General features: G+C 27.6%; 1 long non-coding RNA gene across 2 annotated transcripts; it reads right to left on the reverse strand.

Moving 5' to 3' along the window:
- Window positions 1-9,215: 9,215 nt before the first annotated feature.
- Window positions 9,216-19,513, reverse strand: LOC114122763 (uncharacterized). 2 transcript variants are annotated; one of them, XR_003592301.2, is made up of 3 exons: window positions 19,332-19,513; window positions 18,438-18,544; window positions 9,216-9,754 (listed from the first exon to the last, which is right to left on the reverse strand). It is a non-coding gene; the product is annotated as an uncharacterized LOC114122763 (long non-coding RNA). The 2 variants fall into 2 exon arrangements; XR_003592300.2 differs by having other exon boundaries at window positions 19,318-19,513.
- Between the last annotated feature and the right edge of the window lie 1,487 nt (window positions 19,514-21,000).

Below are 21,000 nucleotides of genomic sequence, written 5' to 3' on the forward strand. Positions count from 1 at the left end.
TCCTCTCTATATAATAACGCATAACCAATTATTGGTATCTTGATTTCTATCAATGAGACAAAAAATATATCACATAATTCGTAATCCTTACTTTTGTATTCCATAAAAATCTCGTCAATTTTGCAAAACAGCTATAGCGTAAATATTAATATGAAATGCAGCGTGGATTTAAAGTACAAACGAAATAGATCACGAGAATCCATACTAATCACATAAGTATGCTGACTATTGATGTAGAAAAAATACGAAACGAATGTTTTTTAACATTTTGAAGGGAGGAATGGTAATAAAGGGAAAAAAGTTCTGGTATATAGAAATTTGGTCCTACATTTTGGAAACAGGTCACGTAAATTGAAGCTAATACGATATTGTGTTGGGAAAATGATCTGCCTCTCACCCATCATTATAAACGTTAGTCATGATTGGTATTTTACATTATACTTGTGATGTTTACGCGTTATTAAATTTATACCACCCAACACTAAGAATAACTACAACTGCAATAATATAATGAAAAACCATCTTATTTTATTGTTGACCATGTAAATAATAAGTATATGTACATGCATTATTGCATTAATTCTCTATATTGTGAAAAAAGATATTTCATATTAAGTAGAAGATTCTAAATTCTGAATGGTAAATTTAGAAATTAAAAAAAGCATGGAACATTTTAAAGATGTTTATGAAATTCATTAAAATACAAAGTTCTGAGATATATTTGACTACTTATTATTGTTTTTAATCCAATGACAACAAATATTATGATATATTTTTATTGATCTTTAAGATGTAGTTTTTATAGTAAAATTTTGATACAATTCTGAATGACTACAATTCTCGGAGGGTTAAAATTTCCATTGAAACTTGAGTAAACAATTTATATGAATCCCTACTCTATGGCTGTTGAATATATTATATACTAAAACGAGATTCATGTACACAGTTGCAACGAATATACAACATAACGATCGTATAATGATATAATAATATGTGTACATACGTAATACTTATGTAGGCATGTATAAAATAAAACGATTTATCGAAAAAGTGTAAATTATATACTAGCACGCGCATGATTTGAGTTATAAGCAAGTATAGGTATTCAATGCTTTAGTATTACGCTTTGATATTAGGTATTATTATTTTTACGATTATTGAATAATGTTATGATAGTATATTAAATAACTCGTTTACGATCGTGTGTTGTCTTAGCGGCTGGGGTTAATATCCATATAGGTGTAACATCTATCTGTACATTTCATTTGTATAGGTAATAAAATATTATTATGTTGATCGCGTGTGGCCGTGGTGTGTGGTATATAATAAAAATAATAATGATAGATACATAAGTAGTTATAGGAACACGAAAAAACTTCAAACGCGTGAGGTAGTCATTCGCTGGACCTTGCTAGTCGCGGAACAGATAATAGTCTCTGGTTTTATAATCACGTTAATAATTAATAACAAAATATAATATGCGTATATTTAATTATTTACGTTCGTATCGCGTGTATAGTATACAATATTTAGATTTGAAAATATTTTTCTCGTTTTTTCGAACATTTCAAAGTATCGTGTACACGCTGCCAATATAGGAAAGAGTATGCTTTATGTGACTACCTATTAATATTCAGTAATAGGTAACGTTTATCTATCGATCAACCAACATCGATAATTTGGTAATTCAAAACCTGTGTATTATACTATTTTAGCGAATTTATTTATGTATTCTCGGCGACAATGTAACAATTTTACTAGGGAGTTAAATTTAAATACGCTAGATATTTATTATAATTTATATTATCCATTACAATACATTATAAATCATAATATAAAAATATTTTCAACGACAATTTATTATTTGATATCAACTATCATTTCATTTAATTTTACATAACTTTATTTCTGTAGATAATGAATCTCGTAACTAGGTCAACTTTATCAAAAAATTTAAAAATGTGTAACATATAGGTATTAAAATAATGAGTATTGAACAACGTAAATTCTCCAAAAAAGAATATTAGTTTTTTATTATTTTAATAGTTAGAAAAAAAAAGTACTACGTCGAATCTATGGCCCTGTAATAATTGAGGATGGTGATAATATAGAAGAAGAACTAACCAAGAAATGTACCAAATGTTTAATAAACCCATTATAAGTTCGTATCTAAATACATTCCTCACTCCGCTTAGAATCTAAAAGTAAAAAGTTAGAATGGGTCATATTTGAAGATCGGAAAGTATTACAAAAAATCTGTTTACTGAAAGACTAGACGGTAAAAAACCCAGGAGTCGATGTTGACCAAGACAAAGATGGGTAGACAGAATGAAAACGAATCTCACGGAAGTCTCAGAAGAAAATAGGATTGAAGATAGCGAAGACAGAGACCTGTGGAAAGATCAAAGATGTGGTTGAGGTAGCGAAGATCCTAAATGGACTATAAAAGTTAGAAAGAAGAAAAAGAAGAAGAAGAACAGTTTAAGGATTTATAAATAATGAATAATTAAAGCTACGAAAATCCCGCATCTTTCAAAAGCAATTTTTTTTTATTTTACTCATATGAAATCATTCTCAAGGTATGTAACCAAAAACCGTAAACATCGGCTCATATATATATAAATGACAGAGCTCCAGATTATTAAGTACCTACCTCAAATCTGTATTATTACCTATAACCTATAGACATCCGAATTTATATAATAAATTGGTAAATACTAAATGCCAATCGGTTATTGAACAATTCCATTTCAATCAAATTTTTTTTCGTGTTGTCTAGGTATAATATTTATTATTTATTAATCTTAAATAAACAGAGTTTAAATCAGTTATCGTATACGATACAATACCAAGGTATAACGTGGATCTGTAGCCGGCGCTTATTAAAACTATACCATTGCCCATCCCGTTTTATACCTACAATTTATCTTAGTATTTGTCAGGATCATGGGTGGTATAACATTTTCGTTAAATCAAAAAAAAAAAAAATAATAATTAAAATCCGAAAGTATTATAACGACGTTTTCGAGATACATTATTATACTTATATAATTAATAACAAGTCGCGTGTAATAGTAAATAAAAAACAGTATAAACATGATGCGTATATCGTACAATATGTCTGTGCATTGTGCATCTATAAACACTCAACTGCTAAGTTTTACATTTTTCATGGCGCATATCTTATATTATAATATTTCATTGCGATCACATTAAATCGTTTATTATTATTATTTCGTACACTATAACTATCGGGAACACTAATACGCAACTGCTTCTATGGTATATAACAAACAAACTTTTGTATATTATTATGCGCTACTAAATTAAAAATTATCGTTTTAATTATTATTATTACATAAATCATATTATAACTAAATATTATGCTTAATTATATATATAAGCATGTTAGAATAATGTAATAATAATATATGTCGACTTGTTTTCGTATTTACCGTAAATATATATATATTTTAATCGAGCATTAGTATATAAGTAACGCGTGGCGTGTAGTATTATTACAAATTATTGAAAACGAGCGTTACATAATTTCAAACTAATTATGCGTGTAAAAACGTTTTAGATACCTATAATTTAAAAACTATGATAATTAATTAAATCGACCGCTGAGAAGGAGAATGTTATATAGGTTTATTAACAAATTATCAATAAAATATCATCGCAAGTACCTCTGGTACCTATATGTAATATTCAGTAATAATTTACTAATAATTTATGTAATATATAATATGATATACCACCTATGCCCAAAATAAAATCGCTAATAAACAGGATATTAGGTATAAACGTTTAAACTTTTAAAAATCAAAATAATATTATTATCGTTGCATAATACGATGCGTGCATAATATTATAATGTATTCGATTACTGTTTGATAGTAATAAATTAATAATTTTCTATACCGTTGAAAAGGTTAGTACCTAATCAATAATCATCAAATATTACACATTAAATCTTATATTATAAAACCGTATTTATCGTTGAAAAATAATACGTTTGATTAATGGTATTGTGGAAAAAATACTAATATACACACCTATCCGTCCTACTCTGCTATCACTTATTATTCATAGTACATACCTTGGTGATTTCTGAGTAGAATTTATTTTTCATAAGATGAGTTCCGTCCATATTTCTTTACTAAGATATAAATCAAAAAAACTTCTTACGATCTGGTAAAAATGTACACTTATACACGCTCATTTATACATATACATAATGGTGATCGTAACACGATATTATAAAAAACGTACTAAAGAACGTATCACGTATTAATCGCATTATACATCAATGTGACGTACTGTCGTACTGACGTAATACAGTCATCGTATCCGATGAGATAGTTTTTCGTTTATAAAACGAACGAAAATAATGTATTATAATGTTCATGGAAACATAAAGACAAAAAACCAAGTTTGATGAAAAATTAAGAAATTTACAAAGTTGGTAGTATTTGACTACCTAGAATTCATTAGGTCGTCGTCATAATATAACAACACCGTGAACGCGGGAAAGGGACACTTATTATTTTCAATATTTATAAGTTTATTACTCATATTATATACACTATATAGGTGTACAATGTACATAATATCGCGTGGACTTCGAGGCCGAAAATAATTTTTCTCCGTTACACATTACAGTATCGCATCATAATATTCCGTAGTGCACGCAGTTCAAGGAATACCGTCCGAATTCAAAATATGTCATTATTCATTACCTATACTAAAAGTAAAGTATATAATATAGCTAAAATCTCGTCGTCCTACATATTATACCTACGCGCCGTGCACCTGTAAGTATTAAATAGAGACACTAGACGTTTATTAGATATTAGATTCCTTCCCCAGTGTTTTTATATAAATGAACCGAATCTAAAAAACACAACACGAATTATAGTTTATCGTTGTGCGTATTACTAATGTTTCGTTAAAAAAAAAAAAAACTAACCCAAAATGTGTCGCAATGCTTTAAAAAACGAATTATAATTATGCCTGTATGATATTATTATAATAATATGTTTCGATGCGATTTATTTATGATGCGAAAATATTTTCAGCATAAAAACACTTTTTTAAAAATATAATAATATATTAATATTCGGATAACGTGTTTGGATATAATAATTATGTATGAGTATAATATCTACTATAGCCTTTTCAAAAATTCAATACAAAAGCGTACCTACAACTGTGGTGTAAGACCAATCCGTGGCAGTAAGCGGTTGTTGTGGGGAACCATATAATATTATGATCTCGATTTAAAATTTTTCCGTAATCAAATTAATATTTAGTCACGCCGTACGTCGGCGTAATGCATTCACCTTCTGAGAAAAGATCAGTAAGAATATACTCCTGACACCAGTTTAATATGGTATATTATGATATTTAAATAATATTAAAGTTCACACTGCACACGTTTTTACAGCTTAATAAAGGTCGAATTTATTACAATCTAACGTGGAAATGGATTTGCACAAGTATGCAATTCAATCTAAGAAAATAAGATTAATAGTTGATGGCATAAATATTTGCCCACAACTAATAACTCTAGAAAAAAGATTTTTTTGCTCTGTCACGAACTTGATGATATCTATTAAGATATCTTATTCTAATAAAATTATAAAAAATTGTTAATACATTGTAATGTATTTTAAAAATTATCTAATAAGTTAATTATTTTTCTGTATTAAATCTTCGTAGTCCTCCAAACAGATTTTTTTTCGTATGATCAACATTCATTTTTTTTTTTTTTTTTACGTTAAAATGAAACTGCGCATTAATAGCAATTATATTGTATGCAAGGGCGCATTTGGAAAATTCTTGCCCCTGACAACATATTTTTGTCACCCCACCTGTTGGTCGATTTACTCGACGTTAACAACCTTATGAACGAAACAGAATCAAATAAAACAGTTCTAAGGAAAGGTAATTCCGCACAGGAACCATGTTTAGACTAACTCAACAATATTTGTGGGTGATGCTACATAACAATATGATAATACACATGCATAATATTTAATATATATATATAAATAAATAAAAATAGTGCCTATCTATTCACTGAATATTATTTTTATAGAAGCATAATATAAATGTGCATTACAATTAGTGGATGGTGCAATTGGAATTATCTTTTCACACTGACAAATCGCCAAAATACAAGCTGTTTATCAAACATTTAAGATGTTCTTTTTTTTGCATTTAATAAAAAATAATAGGTAAGTAGGTAATTTGCATTTTTTTTTTTTTTGTATAATTCAATTATTTCAATTATTGTACAGCCTATCTAATTTTCTAAATTTAACGTCAATATTTCAAATGATCAATCGTTAATATTTATTTTAACGTCTAGTATTTATATTCATTAAGTCGTAATTGGAGTTCAACTCCACTAATTTCCTCGCAAAATTATTTATGTTGTTTTAATATTATATAATTATATTCTTGCTGAGTACGCCACACTTATATTTAATAGTTTAACACATTTTAAATTGCTTTTACTTTTTAGGCAACCGTACGAAATCCATATTTTGTATACATACTCTGATTAATGTTCACGATTTGTAGTTGATCATCGTCCATGGCTATCGTCGCCTCTTCAATAATCCTCCGTCAATGCTTATAATTATGTACAAATATATGCCATTCTCGTCATCGTTCATCCACCAAAACCTCAACTTTCATAATTGCTATACAATATAATAATTTTTAAGCTATTTGAACACTGAGAACTACCTATAAAATATCGCGAATAATATCAATAGAATATATAGAACTTTAACTATGGTCATAAATAACTAATCCGAAAATGTTGTGTAACCATCCAGTATTCGATATTTGTTGTTAAAATGGTTTAATTCGCTCAGTTGTACGCTCGGAACCAATTCATTTTTTGGACAAAATTATACACACAATAAATTAAAACATAAATAAAAACATATTGTATGTGGACTCAAATACTAACACTCATATCTATAACCATCAACATAAAAAGTATAAAACAAAATAAAATAAATGAGTAAAAAAGCATTACGATTCGCGGTAATCAAGACTTGGGTCTATTTTTCATAACGTTTGATATTTTTAAAATCAATTGTATCTTATGCTAAGCGTGCCTATCAATTAATCATAATATACGCCAGTGAATCCAGTATATACATAACTGCATAAGTATGTGTCATATCTGTTGCTCTAAATATAGCCTATTTTTAAAGATTCTTCTTTTCTTAATAAGTTCAATATTTATTGATTTAAAATTTTGTTTTAAAAATAGCCTCAGAAACAGACATTGAAAAAAATGTATAAACAGTTTTAAAATCTACAGTGCCTTTATTTGTTAAAAAAAAATAGTGACTTGAACAGAACAGTAGACAAAAAACATATTTTTATAAAAATTACCAACAAGTATTTTATTTTAATGACAGTGAAATTTATAAAATTTCAATAGAAAAATTTTGGTATTTTTCTTAAAGGAAAGGCCCAATGTTTTTTATTATATATAATAACCATTAACCTACCAATTAAGTTTATGAACGCCTAGAATGTGTAATCAAATAATCGGTAATGTCGAATAACCCGTTCGCACTTCGCATATGTATAATTATAAATAATAGCATATATTGACTTACGAAATACGCGTAACGCATATATTCTCTTAATAGTTTTCAAGTAGATAATATAATATATATAGGTACCTTCATAACGCATGTAAAATATTTACATTGATGACGTTTTTTGAACAGCTTAAAAACTCTAAACTAGACGTTAATACTAATCCGATGAACGTGTGTGTAAATGTAGTTGACCGTAGTAATAACGTGTGTTAAAAATTAAAGTGCGGTAGTTGTCTGATAATTATTATAAGGCGTAAACCGATTAACCGGACCTGAATCTTCTATTGTACCTATGTATATATAGTGTATTATTAGTTATTAGTTACATGTGGCAGGTGAAATACAGCAATTATTCACATTGTCTATTTCGACGTTTAAGACGCCGCACCTACGTATAATACACGTATATCGCAGATTCGTGGCATAAATGCATGGCTGTGAATTGAATGCACTAAAAACCTGTTACCTATGAAATAACTTATATTATATAAATGAATTTATACCAGTGCCGCAAAAACCAATTGCAAATAACTTAAAACAATACTTTCCTTCCTGTGTAGACACTATACGTACATTAAAGCAATAGAAAATCCGTTTCTTAGGCTTATAGAATTTATGTATACAGTACATTTGATTTTTCTCAGACCTCAATCAATTATCGAATCCAATGAAATTATGATTGTTAAAGAATCTTATGACTTCAAACTTAAATATCAGGTTCTGAATTTACTAATCAACATATTTCTCTTAAGAAAATGATCACAAATAAAAATTTAAAAAACAATTGGTGAACTCGCAACATATATTCTTGAAAACAGTAAATATATATATAAACATTAAACAGGCATATTATTTTCGATTTACATATAACCAATTGTAGTTGTAAGAGCAGAAATATCGTTTTCCAAATTAAAACTTATAAAATTTTTTTTTAAGAAATTCAATAACACAAAATCGTCTGACTAATAAAGCTAAATGTAAGTTAAATATAGCTAATATCCTAAATTCTGAACAACGCTGTACATATACTTATGTTTTAAGATATTTTAATTATAATTATATTTCACATTAATATATTATACAGAGTCTTTAATCAATATCTGTGATAAAAAAAAAAATAATAATAATAATATAATTATATATTTTAATAACAACACACTGGATAGTTAATTGTCACTAAACCTTCTTCACACATGTAAGAGTTTCAATGCTTTTTAAATATTCACAATCATTACCTTTGTAAACTTGCGAGTTATGCATCAATGAAAAAGTATTATTACGTATATATATAAGCTTTAGGGCTTTCCGCTCAGAGTCTCATACACTAATTATTGGGTCCGGAGTTTCAAGAATTCTAGTTGCGGCACTGATTTATACATCAATAATTAGAAAAATAAGATTTAAAAACTTTAAAATATATATTATAAAAAAAATTAAATCACACAAAATTGATTTTATAAAATAAAATTGTAAGATATAATAATAAGTAGGTCATTATTTAAATTATATCATATTATTATGAAAACCTAAAATATGCATACATACAAATGCATTTTCGTTTATGCGCAAAATGTGTAGTAAAACAGGTGGTTATTTAAATTGTATAACATATTTTGATGTTAAATGTATATAGTTATAGTATATGTAATATGTATATAAATTTAAATGAAACTATTTCTGCGATGGTTAAAAAAACAAAACAAAATGAGCCAATGTAGTTTATAGCGATTACAAAAATGTCGAACAATTCATTTTTTTTTTTTGGTTTAAAATGATAATATGCAATTATCACAATAGTATGCAATTATAACTCATCTTTTAAATGTTTAATACAATAATAAATTAATAATAAGAATTTGGTATATAAATCAAAAATAAATGTATAATATTTAAACTTATAATTGAAAATTTTATGCAATACCTTTTAAAAAGTTCATTATTGTGTTTTTTGTTTAAATAAATTTACCAATTATCTTCTATTTTTTTTTTGCCGGGTCTTTATATTTTTTTTCTCATTTTTAGAATGTCCTGCAAGCAATTGTTCGTACTCAGCTCTTGAATATTTTTTTTATTCTTTAAGCCATTTATAAATTTCCAAAACGTTGGATAGTGCAAACCTGCAATACGAAAATAAAATTAGGTATAAAAAAAAATTATACTTTATTTGTCATACTTACTACGAAGTAACAAAAAACTAAAAATCACATGAATGTGCATTACATTAACTCTTAGCACCGCGGGTTATAACAAAATATAGGTATTGATACTAAATCCAAATATACGACCTAGACACGAGAATATCCCAAAAATTTAAACGCATCGTTTAATATTATACTCTGTGTACAGAATTATGTCCATATATAGACTCTCAATCGTTATATCTATGATATTATTTTGTGGTATTGAACTATGACATGCAATTAAGTTATCGTGTGCTTATATTATTATGTAGGTATCTAGCTTGAAGTGAATCAATAGTAATAATAATAAATTACTAATTAGCTTTGACTACTTCGATTAATAAGAACCACACACCGATTGAAAACATTCATGCTTGCTGTACCACGAAAATAAAATAGTTATTTGGTTATGGTATTTTTGTTTAGTGTTTAATGTCTAGACGTTTGTCACAAACTGCATCGACTGTCTTAAAATGTACTTTTTTCAAATGACACTTATAAATCTTACAACTTGCACACAAACTTTAGCTCATACATATTATATTTTATATTTAATCTAAAACGTATTGTCTTTAATTGTAATACACATTTGTAACATCGAAAATGTTAAATTTACGGATACTGAAAAAAACTATTTTTATTTTGATTAGTTATTATGAATGATGCTGCGCATATCCACAAATAAAGTGTCGCTTTAAAATAATGGTCAGCGATATAATTCAAAAATAATTGCGTTTTCTTTTTTGGTCTATTACCTGCTAATATGCCTTTATAATATTATACCTATAGTTTGACGTTTTAAAATTACGTAAACGTTGAGCGTAGGTTTATTGTTATTTATCGTCCATACTATAATAAGTAATAATATATGAGAATATGTTTATATGTATTTGATTTTTTTTGAAAGTACCTATACAAAAGAAAGAAACGTCTTTATTAACATCAAACTCAATATATCAGATTTAAGACAACGTTCAAATAGGTAATTTCAATCTGTAATCAAAAATTATAATACTTATGTATTATAGTTATTGTTATGATATAATAGTTCAAATTTCAAGTTAATAATGCAATACAGAGTGACGGACTGATAATAGCTAAAAAATAATAATAAAAAAAAACACAATTACGCAGTGATTTAATTTAAAAAACCCGAAGTGGTATCACAGGATATCAACCTCACCCCATAGATAATATATAAATATATATATATTAATATATTATCTATGTTTTATTTACGCTCAATATAAATAATAATATAATAATATTTTCAAAATAAAATATATACGAGTATAAAACTCATCGAACGAAACAATAAACCATTCCTAGAATAACATTACCTTCACTATATCCTTGATAACGCAAAATTTAATGTACAAACACACATAATACGTAATTATAATACGATACATATATTGAGACGTATATAGTGTACTTGGCAGATTTAATAGAATATAACACTAAAATCACATTAATAATAAATTATAATTATCTTTTTTGATTTGTTCAGTATTTAATGAAATTGTATTCTAAAAAATAATATACAAAAAAATACGTAATAAAAATATTTTAAAAAAAAAACATGTTTTCTACTATAATATGAAATATGGTAAATGATTCTTGACTCAATGCTCATCAAACATTACAAACTCTCTAAGTTTTGTGCGTTTTATACTAATCGCTACGCGTTTCTATAATACGAGGTGCCGCAGATATGCACATCACACGTGTATTATTGGTTTAATTGATTGAAAAAATCTGCACATATAATCATAAGCGGATAGTTGTTATATCTTAACAACAATTCAGTTAGCGAAGTATCCTCAACACGGAAATATACAACTTGTGTAAGTATAGAGATAGGATGCGTTTAGCTTAAAGATCAGGTATATTATGTTGCAACCGTATAATTTTTTACGCACAATTTAATATTTAATTAATGTATTCTTTAGCGGCGTTACAGTAAAATGATAAATCACATTGTCGAAAAAAATAATAGTAATAATATGATGTCCAGGATATAAACACGTGTTACGTACCTACGCGGATACCTACGCTATCGTTTATGTTTACACTGTAAGGTGTACCTACCTATACATTATACTTGTATATTGTTTATAGTGTACATAACTGTATATGTTCGAGTAAGATAATAAATAAGTAATAACACACTCACTGCGAACACGTCAACTCATTGGTTTCTATTATGTTATATTATGAATACACATGTACGTCACTCGTATGCGTCTAAAACGCTAAATATAATAACCAATTATAACTATTAGTATAGTGTTATACTTATGCACTGTGCCGTCCAATCGGTGCGTTTTCAAATTTTTCGTATTACTCAAAAAACGGTAAATGCACACGTTTAAATAACACATCATTAGAAAATATTGTTCTTAATAATAGGTTATATAAGCACAATAATATTGAATGAATATTGATCAACGACTTAACCATGACGGTAAAAGTCGATCTGCACAGCTTTCAATTACGTTTCGAGAAAACATTGTTTTTATATTGTTTCTTTTATCTATTATTTTATAGAATTCAAAATCCACCAACAGTAAACTTTTCTTTTCTAAAAGGACCTGGAGGGTATTTTTTTAATAATTATTCATTGGCTCACCGCGTCTGCAGCAAAACAGTTACCACATTAGTTTGGGTCGTCAATAGTTAATCATAATATTTATCAATAAAAAAATCTCAACAATAAGTGAACCAAAGTGTTTCGTGGGAAAGACGTCTGTCTTTGAGAATTTGAGGGAGTGAAGAAGGATTTAAGCCATTTATTGACTGAACTATTCGTTCAGGTGTCTACTTTCTTATGTAAAAGGCAAAATCGTTCATCACGATACCACGTGAAACTTTAGCTATGCATTAATGTACCTACCGTCAGAAATTCAATACTCGTTTTTAGTTTAGCACGGACATTAAAGATGATATTATTATAATAGACAAATAAAAAAAAAAACGCATGTATTAATTCGTATTTTTAATACTCGGATACATTACGTGTGCGTATATGCGCGTGCTTTCTACGGCTCGGAAAAATTTAAAACCAATTTACTGCGTCCATATGGAATCCATCTTCTTCTTATACTACTCACACGCACGCGTACCTATACCATAATATTATATTATTAGGTATGATAAACGTTCACACACTCGAAGCATTACGTATTACATAACTTATCATTCGACGAGTACCTATTATGCGATGTGTGCAACTGCCATCATATAAGACTCGATTTTTATTTCGCGTCACTTCGGGCTCTGAAATCTCATGCCGTTCGCTTCTATATAATATGATATAATACGATAATATGTGACTCTGTAGCAGCGTTGTATATGTAAAACAGTATTAAAAATATGATGAATAATGTTTAACGGGTGACCGCGACGACGGTGCGATTTCTCGTCGGACAACAGAGCGTCAAGCGGATATCGACTCGCGTATGATTACCTATAGTAATAATAATTATTATTATTATTTACTATTATGATTATTATTATTATTATTGCTCGTGTAGACGATCGGAATGATAACGCGCGTAACCTCCTCCCCGCGGGCGACTGACGCGATTTTTCATTATATCACGTCCCCCCCCCCCCGAATTGGTCGTCGTGAGTATTAATATACCTACATGACATGTGCACGCGCGATATTATAAGACGACATTACGTACGTACCTTTATAAGTATATACACTATTACGAATAGGTATTGTAGATAGATAGATATGTGTGTGTGTGTGTGTACATGTTGTTGTTATTACTATTATTTCGGCTTGAGTATATATAATATAATATTATATACATATTATACACGCGGCACCATTGTATGCAAATAATATAATATAATATAATAAACGAAAATTTCAAACGAGACCGAATCCGCGACGACGGTTTTTGTTTCGTGGTGTACAGGGTGATGCTATTTTATAAATTAAAAAATGCAACACACTACGAACTGACTGGACACAGTCATATCATTACAAATTTTAAGATCAAATCGAGTCTCAGGTTTTCACTTTGTACCTACTACTCGTACATATAGGTACTAATCGAGTCTCGTGAATTTTAAAATATTATTTTAATTGTGCCGACGGTAAATATATTAACAGAGTTCCGTCAAACTTTAAAAAAAAATTCATCTTCCTTTCCATTTTTAAAGACTTAGACTGTCACGATACATTTTACAATAGTAAAGTTAAAAATCGTATAGTCGCCTTTGTATAAAATATATATACGTGTTATTAATAAGTCTAGGACACTATTAGTTTATTTTTCGTTTCCCAATCGCAGACTCAATTAATATTTTTTCGTTCATATTTTCATACCCAAAATTCAATAATTAGTATATTATATTATTGTTCCCGTTCAAAAGACGTGCTGCACGTGTTCAAAAGCGTCTTTCAATATTAGAAACTCAATTATAGTATGCACTGCTCGAGACACGTCTTTTCATAGATAATTATTGTTAACATAGGTACCTATTACATTTTATACTTAAACGTTGTCCTCATAAATATTTAACCTCGACTCATTGTACACTGCATTCATTTAATTGCCGATTTGAAAATTTTTATATACAATGGGTATTATACAGTCAAGTCTCGATAACTCGAAATTTTTTTGTCCCTAAGAAATTTCTATATACACTCTATACAGTATTTGTAACTCGAAAAATACATAAGTCGAATTAATTTTTACCTCCCTTGAAATTCGAGTTATCAAGACGACTGTATTTCATAAGTATGCATCGGTGTACATAAATAATAATTGTATTAATTTATATAATATTTGTAAGCATTTAAACATAATTTAAATGAGCTAAAGACAGTGCTTATGTACCTAAATACCTTATCGTTTTAAGTTGTTCATTACAAATTACAGAAAGTAATTTTTAACTAAACGCTTACATTTAAAATTAAATTTAAATTTAAATTAAATACAGTTTGGTATCATTTTTGTATCAACATCAAAAAAACAATCACTTTTCGGGAACGTGCAGTAATAAAAGTACACGATTCCATTAAAATATCATTAAAAATATGTTGTTACAACAACTATTTTTTTCAAGTAAAATCGTTAAAGTGAGTTTTTATAAACTCGGTATATTATACATTATGAAGACATTTATTAGCACCTACATATTTAATAAATAATGAAATTTATTTATTTCAAAATATTTTCGAATAAATATCAATCAAAAATACTGTATCGTACACTATATTACGTATATAAAAAATCATCCTGTATATTATTATGTGAAAAAGTTTCACGGTTCATGTGTTCGTGTGCGTATAGTTGTGTGTGTACAGTAGGTATAGGTACGTCGTCTTTCCGTCGCCGCTGGTCGCAAGACGAACAATCTGTCTATTTGTATATTATGTGTATATAAGCTTAAGTATACATTATATATATACATGTAAAGGTACGAGTATACAAGAGACCGATTGTGTTACAGATTTGTTTTTCTATTATTATAATCTTCGTTAAAATATATACGCGCGTTGTTGTTTGCCGCCGCCGCCGCCGCCGCCAACACAACGTTAAACAAAACAAAAAACCGATCGTAATCGCATTTCACGATTAGCATCGTCTGTCTGTGTGCATACACAATAATAATAGTAATAATAATTTATAATATTATAATAGTAGGTCATTGTACGTCATAATACAACACCACAACAGCAACAACAACAACAAAAAGCACGATAATTGCGTCACATTTTCGCGGATGTGTGTATTAAAATATATTATTATATATTTTCAATGGGATCAACTCGTACACACGAACGCGTACACACTACACACACACACACCCCGGTCATTGGTTAAAACGAAACAAAGAAGAATAAGATATTATAATATTTGAAATTTGAATACTGTAGCGTGTGTTATAAACTATAATAGGTACCTAGGTAGGTATATAATATTATAATAGCAGGGTCTGCAAGCTGGCTCATAACGACGATGCTACGGGTAAATTCTTTGGCCGTAGAACTTACACGAAATTAGAAATTAAAAGTAGGTTTTAATATTTTCACTCGAATTCGTACCACATAATAGAATATCATATTTTTAGTCGATATATATATATATTTAACTTATATAATATTTAAGTATCTACACGAAATACTTGTAATTCACGTACACGAAATATTTATAATTCATGTACACGAAATATTTGTAATTCAACAGATAAACTTATATTTAATACAATTTATACAATTTACGTCTGAATATTGCATTGAATATTAATCGTATTTTTTCATAAATGCGCAATAAGTGTACCTTTTTTATTTTGTATGTTATATTGAGTCCATTTTTAAACATTTTCCGTCCAAAAACGTCCAAGACATGAACGCACGACTGGACTCGAATAAAACGTTTCGTTAGGTGATACACGACGTTTTATTTAATGATTTTTAGTCGTGTAATATTCGTTCGATGTTTAACATTTGTGTACGAAAAAATGTTATGTAAATGTTTTGTGTGTTGTTTAAAAAAAAAACGCTCAGAAATATAGCAAAAAACTAGAATTTTTAAACGTATTATACTAGGTATAATAGTTTTATTTAAAAAACCCCAAAAATAACTATCAATGAATAAAGACGTATAATACATTAATACGTAATGTCATGTTAATATCTTATAGAATACATATAGCATATACACATTCTTTAATTATTTATAAAGTACCTATGTCAATAAATGTAATAGTCTGCAAAGATCCAAAGACTGGCTAGCTATAGTTATGTATGCATAGTGCGAATATTTTAGTGCAATTTTGTTTAATATTATGTATAACTGAAAGGTCTCTATTTTACCATAATACTATCATGGCATAATATGTCGTATATAACATTAAAAAAAAATTCACTAAAATATTCCGATATCAAAATATTGGACTACTGACTTTCCAATTAATTAACATATTATCAAATATATATATATATATATATGTACTATTCACCTCGATGATGGGATAAAAAAATCGCAATGTATTACAACGTGGCACATATAATGCGACAAACGAATCCGATAACGAACCCAAATTATTGCGTAACAATTATATTATACTAACTGGCAGTCATGACGTGTTTTTTTCTCTTTGAGACAATTGCATTACGAGACTACAATAATTATGATACAGTACCTATACGGTCGAGTCTGCATATTCTATATTTGTACACTAAATACACACTCATCAGTCAGCTTGATATTCGAGGGGTGAACTCAAATATACAGTGATTAGCATCTTCCAATAATTTACAGTTTAGTGTCTACTTATTAAAAAAATAATAATAAAATTATAAAAATAATTATAAAAAATAATAATCATTTTAGAGTTATACATACAAACGTGTCTATTTGTATTTGTAAAAACTTTGTACCAAAGGGATTAAGCCATTAAAACCCCTAGTTTCAAAAAAATTATTCATAGGAAATAAAAAAATTTTCCCGGATAACTAACGCCGAAATTAATTTCTTCTCTTCGTGCAAGGTCTACATAATAGTAAGTAAATCATTTAATATTACGCATGCACCAAGCCATAGCGTGAAAGTTTGTCGCCATAAATCGAAATTTGCGAAACATTAGACTAATGTAACCGATAATAATATTATGAATGATGTATAATAGAAACATCGTAAATTCCAAAAGTTGTTTTCATTTATTATATTTACTGCACGGAGCTGTACACCCACGTACATTATTAAACGATTTCACTTCAATATTTTTCCAGTTTGTTATTTTGCCTATTTATTATATAGTTATTAATTATTATATTTTATTGTATCTAACGTTAGGTATCAAATTTTTATTTTTGTGCGACTGTAAACTCCACCAGAATACTGGTCAAGATAAAAAGGTATTAAGAAGTCTAATTTAAACTCCACCAATTTTTTTTCTTACCTGTAATGGGTATATATAAACTCCGCCAGTTTCGAAATTCGAAATCAAAAAAAAAAAAATGACAGTGTTACAGCATGCTATAAATAGCTACAATAATACAGTAATACAAAACTTAGAATATTTACAAGCCATATCACATCATTTTAGTTTACATTTATGACATACCTAACTATATATTTTTGGATTTTTTGGTATAACGATTATTTATTATGATTTTCTACTATAATTTAAAAAATTAATGTGGACGATTATTAATTATTATTTTGAAACATATGATTTTATATTATTGGGTATTTAGGTATTATGATTTTTTTACTATGATTTAATGTGAACGATGTGATATTATATTATATTGTAATTTTTTTTTAATAAATAATAATATATCATATTAATTTTTTACTACTAGGTACTTGATTTTCTTCACTGGCGGAATTTACATGAACTCAATTTTACCGGATTTTTTTTAGTGACGGAGATTATATAAGCCTAATTTTACCTGTTTTTATTTTCTGGCGGAGTTACAGTAAAAAAGGTACTTGTGGCGGAGTTTACATGCGCCCTTATTTTTAAATATAAAAACAATATACAAAAATATATAGGTATACTTATCCTAACCTAATAATTATTATTATTGTTGTTTTAAAATTAACATGATTATTAAATAATAAAAGTACATTTCATATGTACTCACTATATATTATATTTTATGTATTATCCCAAACACGGCGGTGAACGGAGCAATTCGAATATGTCTTCCCCTCATGATCTATGTAGATCCTGCTTCTTTCCATTATTTTCCTAGAACAATATAAAATATATAGATATATATGTTTTTAAAAATTTTCAGACAGTCTACTAAACGATGACGAATATATAAAAAACGCGAGACTTCAACGCCACTACAGCTGGCTATCGTAGATTTATCGTTATCTAACTTAAATGGGTAATAACAATAATAATAATAATGATCATTTATTTTTAACGCGTGTAGAAATAGTGAAAGGACCTTACCGAAACGAAAAATATTTTAAAAGTCGGACGTGATAACGCGATTTTTATATTTTTTTTTTTTTTACATAAGCTATCGTAAGATCGTAAGTTTAATTATAAATTGTATAAATATCTTTAAACTCAAGTATTTTACTTTCCGTTCTTACTCCGTTTCAAATAATTTCATAGTTATCAGATTAATATTATTCACACGCAGCAGAATGAAAATTTCGGCTACCTATATGAAATTTCATAACAAAAACCTTTTAATTACTGTATTTTTTTTTTTTTTTTACATATGTTTTGTTTTGATGAAATGAAAACAATGTGATTGTAATCATCGCTAATTATACGGACTACTAAAATTGTACAAGTAACGAGTTTTACTGACAACTGACATTAATTTTATAAAGATTATTCAAGTTTAAACTAAAATTAATAGAATATATTTTTAAATTTAAAGAATATTTTTAAGTTTTATAATAACAAAATATGTATAAGTTTAAGTTATAAATTTAAAATTCAATTTAAATTTTCAATACATTTCAGAAATTTATAAGATTAAACATCATTATTCTCACTTTGTAGTTTGTACCTTGTAATTATTGATAAAATATAAGAGTACGGTTGCTTTTAAGCTTGGTGACAAATATCTACAACAATGAATTGGCAGATGGCTTTGAATCACGCGTGTAACTATAGTTAGCACAGTAGCACTGTCATACCTGTAAATAATTATACAATACGCCAACGTCGCCAACTTAGGAGTGTATTATAACTAGTATATTAAGTATAAGTACTATCATTGAGTAGGTTTAGATATAGTGGTACTATATTAAATAACATGATAAATAATTTACGTAACAACGTATAAGACATATTTTATCATTATCATGTACCTTAGAGTTAAAATACTGCCGTAGTAATCATTGAGGTTTCAAACTGAACGCGAAACACTATAATGCGCTTGTGAATATGAATTGCCTACATGAAGCGCCCGCAAATTTTGTGTAATATCAATAATGATATTATTATTTCTATTACCAATAGAAATATTTCAATACGTTTTCATTAACCGTTTTTTATATTAACTGACCGATCACATAAACCGATAAAATTTGAATAAAAGATTCTACATACCATTGTCTGAAGGCAAAATAAACAACCAATCACAAGCGAAGCTGTGACGGGTAGACTAGTAATAATATAATTAATATATAATAATAATAATCATATTATATTTTTAATTTACACGAAATCTCTTTTAAAGATTTTTACATTTTTTTTAAAAAAAAGGTATTTGTCGTTTGGCACTTTTACTTCGTGTAGAATCTACATTGTAGACATACAGAATACACGCTCTAAAGGTTAGATTATTATTTATTATAATATATACTTCAATGTATTCACTGTCTGATATACAATACATACTGTATAATATGTATGTTCAAGTAGACCCTACGACAACAAACAATATATTATATTTAATAAAAAAAAAAAAATCAGAAATTTATTTATAAATATTTGGTTTTAACTATTTTAAGTTTGGACCACTTACCTTCTCCATATAATGACTCGTTAAAACTAGGTTTATTTATCAATCATCTAAATCCCGTAAACTATATTGTACAATAATAAATAACATACTAGAAATGAAGTAGGTACGATAAATCGTGCGTTGTAACCGATTATATTATTATTTAATACGATTTATTACAACATAGTATTATACTATAGGCACGACTGTGGCCGATAAATATTGTTGGCTAGAAATATAATGTCAACTAAACTCTAGACGCTCTGTGCTCCTAAAATATTATGTTCATACAAATATATTTTGTGTATTATAGGGGAAAAAAAAATTTTTTTTAATTCTTTTGTCTTTCATTTTTTTTTCAAGTCCCAATATTTTTCGATATCAAATTTTACTTCTCAGTTTCAATCGGCTATACTAATTATTAATAATAATTGACTCTATTGAATCTTACATAGTTAGATGACACGATTCTTCAAACTTAGGCATTTTTGATGAACTTTGATAATGGTAAATGTGTTTCAGAAAAATTTTGATTGCAATAAGATGTTCACGGTGCATTTAATATTTTTTATAAAACAGACTTGTTTTCCAATTGAGAACTCACGTTTTCCTGAAAATTATTTAGTGAACATTTTTTTTTTTTTTTGAAAAATATGATATAATTGATACACTTAATTCTAAGTTCGAACGAGTAGTTTTTCAATTATTGAAGTAAGAATAATAGTTC

The sequence above is a fragment of the Aphis gossypii genome, chromosome 2, assembly GCF_020184175.1.
Source record: "Aphis gossypii isolate Hap1 chromosome 2, ASM2018417v2, whole genome shotgun sequence".
NCBI lineage: Eukaryota > Metazoa > Arthropoda > Insecta > Hemiptera > Aphididae > Aphis > Aphis gossypii.